The 5,379-nt window shown below is 31.9% G+C and overlaps 1 protein-coding gene across 25 annotated transcripts in view; it reads right to left on the bottom strand.

The window, feature by feature from the left end:
* Positions 1-4,532: 4,532 nt before the first annotated feature.
* The window catches only part of LOC125955869 (sodium channel protein para), a 33,378-nt gene continuing 32,531 nt past the window's right edge, over positions 4,533-5,379 (bottom strand). For all 25 annotated transcript variants that reach the window (XM_049687135.1, XM_049687139.1, XM_049687134.1 and 22 more), the window contains one exon: positions 4,533-5,379. This exon is cut by the window's right edge and continues 1,882 nt beyond it. The gene's annotated coding sequence lies outside the window, so the exon portion shown is untranslated.

Raw genomic sequence — 5,379 nt, 5'->3', positions numbered from 1 at the left:
GGTCAATCACAATCGATGAATTCGACGAGTTTCTTCCGGGGGCGTTCGCTGCATGGGCGCCCTGCCACAACACCCCTAAATAAACCTCTAAATAGCCCTTAAACAGAGAGTCTTATTAGGAGTCCGATTTTTAGCGGTCATGACGGAGGAGGACGAACATTTTGTCTAAAGAGAGAGGGGGACAGCAATAACTGACAGCATTTGCTGTCTGTTAGTAGGGGTTCTCTCTGGAGATCTGCGGGGCACTCTGGAATTTCAGATTCCGTGATCAAGATTATAACAGGAAATAGCAAGTAGTTTGCATTTGAGTAACACATGACCAAGAAAATCTATTTTATTCGATTCTTTATTCCTGCTTTTGTTTCCTAAAGAGTTCGCATCTGTTATAAACCCTTATGTTCATTCACAGTTTCATCAAATTTGATCAAACTTAAATCAAACTTACGTTATGATCCATGTGTTAAGTTTTCGATCGCTGATTTCAGATGGAATCGTTTTCTTACGATAAGTACTTATTGGTAAGGGCTTTATGGCGTATGGTTAGCAAAGCAAATTTCGATACCGTCCAGTAACATTAAAGATTGTGTATTCCGCATTTTTGTTCTCCCGGTCGCTCTTCAACTACCCGGTCAAATAATGTTTTTAAACCGGTACACATTATTTTTTAAATGGTGCACATTTTAAAAATTTAAAATTGTTGCTGATAGCATCAAGAAATAAGCATTAAAGCAAACAAACAATATTGCAATTTCCAACTTATTTTTTCCAAAGAAAGCTTATTGCCTTAAGAGGATTTATTCAAATCAAGTATAAAATTAAGTATCATATATTAGTTTGATTCTAATATACACGCTTGGAAAGCTATTAATAATGTGGATTGTTCAAATGGATATGAAAGTACTTCACTTTGTGTGTGTATGTATGTGTGTGTGTGTGTGTGTGTGTGTGTGTGTGTGTGTGTGTGTGTGTGTTGCTTCTGCTGCTACGATAGGTTCACTACCATTTCATAAGCAAGGATAGTTGGTTTACTTTCCTAAAGAACCACATTCCACTTGAAGCAAGGCATTGCTATATTTTAAAGGTTTTCTCATTTTTCAACCAGAATACTCTTATCTAACTGAGACTTATCCCATTGAATAGTCATGGTTCGTTTTTAAATTGTTTAAGATCTGTATTTATTCCTGCTTAAACGATAATTAAATAGCTAAGTTACCTATTTTTTACATTATTTGCATTCCGTTTTAGCTACAACTAATACACATGTGAAATAAAATCTATTAAGTTATTTGTTTTAATATCTTGATGACTTTTTGTTGGCTAAACAGTAAGAAATGAATCGTGAATGTTCCTATATCCAAAGAAAAGCTAATCATAACTAAATAATTTGAGAAAATTTAGCGAAATGTTATGCCAGTTAAGCTTTACTGTGCAGGCTCCTAGTGCTTGGAAACTACAAAATGCTTTGTTGGAATAATATCCAGCTAAATTAATAGGATTAATATCTTTAGTAAATACGCGGTTAAAAGAGAAAAATAATTTCAATTCACAAAGAAGAAGAAAATAAGTTATATCCTACGTTAAGCACACTGCACATTAATTTAAGCAGAACTATTGAAATCTTCATTATGAAGTCGCTTCAGGACACTCGATTACTTTTTCACTATATTTACTTTAACTTCTTTAACAAAACATATATTTTTTCATTGTTTCCTATCCATCGTTCTTTATAGTAAAATGCTGCAAAATAATTTACCGTATAACTCCAGCTGGGGAAGTAGCTGTGTTATCTCACTTCATATTTTCATATAAACATATTGTTCTTTGAACTTTACGCTTGATTATGAAAACTAGTGTAAAAATCAGTATGCGCGAAAGGAGTCTAATTAATCGAGTCATTAATTAAACTTTTAAGAAATGTCCGCTTGAAATGGGGTTACTGTATCTATTTTTTTGCATTCATCTTTATCTCAAAAACCATGCTTTACACTAATTAGCCAATGTTCCGGTTCATGGTTAATTGAATTGATTTTGAAAGAAGTGTAAAAAAGACAAGCGCAAATTCTGCTTGAAAATGTGCCTTCACTATTAACTTAGCGAACACAGAATTTATTAACTATTTTACGGATACTAAATATTGTTTACCCCTTGGTTGATTTCCTATTATATCATTCGCGTTGTGCAATTATCGAACACTAAAATATTGATTGGTAAATATTGGCAAAACTTGTTATTGAACATAAGATACTATATAACACTGTTTCAATGTTGTTTATTGATTTTGTAAGTTGGATCAACGAAATGTATTGATTCTGCTGTTTTCGGAAATAGAAAAAAGTTATTTTCTAGTATCAGATTCCTGCTCATATTCTCGACAATTTCAAGCAGGTATTCAATGTGTGGCTACCTGTGCTATAATACTTGCATAATTATTCTGACAAAGGCACTGAAGTTGTTGGTTATTTTTGGGCTTTTGATTGGATTTCTCCTTTTCAAAGCAGTCAACTACACTTGGACTTCCATGCATCTGAATTTATCTGGTTAGAGTTATCATATTTTGCTGTTCGAATATTTGTCATAATCTAATCGCTGTATTTATAAAAACTGCACATCACCCATTTGAATATGCGTTGTGCATTGTGCAATTTTTTGTGATCGCTCGCTAACAAATTATACTGTTACCGAGATTTTTTTCAATTAGTCTAGACAAAGCGTGCTTTCTCTATTGTTTATAGCGATGACAACGAAATTATCAGCAAATCTGAAACATTCGTGGACTCATTACATTCTTTGAATAATCAACAATGATAAATATTACAGTTTTAATTTTTTTTTTTTTCATTATCCTTATTCTCGTATCCGTTTTTTTCGTTTGGAATGGTTATATCATTCCATTTAGAGAATTTCCACCGCTTCAAGCGAACATTTCTTATATCAAAAAGATGGTTTTAGTCATCTACTCAAGTGTTTAGAGTCGCGTAACGATGACAAATTTCAGTGCCTCGAAATTTATCAATTCTCCATGAAACACAACAAAAAACAAAAGCCGGATAATAATTTACGTATTAATAAATAAGCTACCCTATGTTTTTATGATTAATTTTTAATCATTCGCGTAGTTTATCTATCCTTGCTATTTCTTCTGTCAGACAAAATCATAATGTAATTGTATGACCAGCGTGCTAGCGTAGCAGCATATAAAAATATTTTCCTATTTCTTAGCCACTCTATTACAGTTTGGTTTAAGTGTGTTTTTTTTTTGTTGAATCTTTGGTATATTTTTTGGTTGGCGACCCATAAATTGCTTTCTGTGCGTTGGCGTTGGTCGGCGTGTGGACGTAAACTTAGTTTACCGTATTAACTTGTTACTTTCCATTTATATACTCTTATCCAAGTATATTTTCGTATGAAGAATTTATATTCAAATGTAATATTTGTACACTAAGTAATAAGCACAATCACAAACAGATGTTGGTGTCTTCAAAATTTTGAAATTAATTTAGTTAAAAAAATTTAAATTGAGGTATCATTTTAGCTGATTGTTTTCATGAATAGCAAGAACTTACTCCCAAAATTAACGGTTTATATGGAGATGTGGCTTTGTTGTGTGCTATTGTGAAACTCTATAGGATTCAGTACAGATATCGAATGTATGTGGGCAGTGATGTATTGCGCATACTAGAACATTTATAATTTCATGTACTCGCTTTTCATCTTGGACTACTTCAAATGCTTAGGACTGATTCAGACTATTAATAATACATTTGTTAAAGAAGCATTCAATACCCGGCTGATAAGTTTATTGAGTTACTTTTTTTATAGAAACTTTATCATGCATATTGAAAGCGTTCTAATGACGGAAGTTAAAAAGCCTATCTACAGTGAGTTTGATGCACTCTATCGCATATCATTTGCATATCTCTAAACCATTTTAGTAAATGATTTTAGAAATAGTTGAACCGACTAGTATTTGTACCGTTTCTTTTGTGATCATCTACAAAATTATACTCAATTGCTCTTTTCAGATATTGAAGAATATTTTGTTACACTGCCCATTTTACATGTCTGCTTGTCTGCATCCTTTCGTCGGTCTTTGTTTTCATTCCATGTTTTATAATAAAATAATCACGTTATATTGGAAAACAAACTTTTTTGTATAACAGTGCACTGCTCCATCGTTCAGTAACAGTCATTTTGCATATCGTAGAGCGTATGTTAGGCTCGTAAGGTCTAGCATTGGTATTCAAACATCTTTTAAATATTAATATTGCGGTATTCTTTTTTAACTCAAATGAAAGATGTAACATAAAATCTTTTCTAGCGATTTTATGTAAAGCATCGTGTTTTTGATATATGACTTTACACACAAGCTGATTTTTGTAGTCCTACATTCATTTCTATTGCTGACTATGACCGTTTATTTGAAAAGCTTGATCATGATCATGTTATTTTTCCTGCGGTCCTACACACACACACATATATATATATGTATATATATATATATATATATATATATATATATATATATATATATATATATATATATATATATACTCTATACCCCTAGAAGTCGTTACATTACATTTGTATATTAAATTGGCTAAGTATGTGTCATATTTCAAATTTATTATTAAAAGGCTCGCCCCAACCCCTCGCATTTGATTTTTATTTTTTTTGCACTTTGATTCAAACAAATATGCTGACAGTATACTAATCACGGTGTTAAATCGTGGATCAGCTTTCCTTTCTTATTATGATGTTATCACTGGCTTTTTTGCACGCAAAATTAAAACAACATAGAACCATGCCTTAATATTCATGCCTATGGAAACGGCTGAATATCCAATAAAAATTCCTTGAGACAGGAGATTTATGATTTTATGAATTAAAGAGGAGCAAGAAATATGACTTTTAAATGTATTATTCTGGTGTAGACCTGTTTTATTGCTACTATATTGAGATTTTTGTAGCTTTATTTTAATCCATTTTTATATTTATAGTTTGCAAAGCCTTTCGATTTTCAGACATCTCATATCCATGTTGTAAATGGTAAATATCGTTAATCGTTTTTTGTCAAATTTGAAGGTTTCATCTACAATTACAGATTTCCGTATGGCATACATACAAGAACAAGCTGCATCAGCCTTCATACGTTGCGAGTGTGTGCTTATTACAAACATTTCATAAGCAAACAGCAAAAAAATCAGATTTCACATTAGTTCGACGCAAATGCATAGTCCACATTCCGACGCAAAACTATGTCATGCTATAGAATAATACGATGTGATAATTGTGTAAAGTAGCAAATGCGGGTTTATAAAAAAACCCTTTTAAAACAATTCGATAAATTTACTGCATATTTTCAAGTTTTCAGCAGGCATA

This window comes from Anopheles darlingi, chromosome 3 (genome assembly GCF_943734745.1).
Source record: "Anopheles darlingi chromosome 3, idAnoDarlMG_H_01, whole genome shotgun sequence".
Taxonomy (NCBI): Eukaryota; Metazoa; Arthropoda; class Insecta; order Diptera; family Culicidae; genus Anopheles; species Anopheles darlingi.
This window is presented reverse-complemented; position numbering and strand designations above follow the sequence as displayed.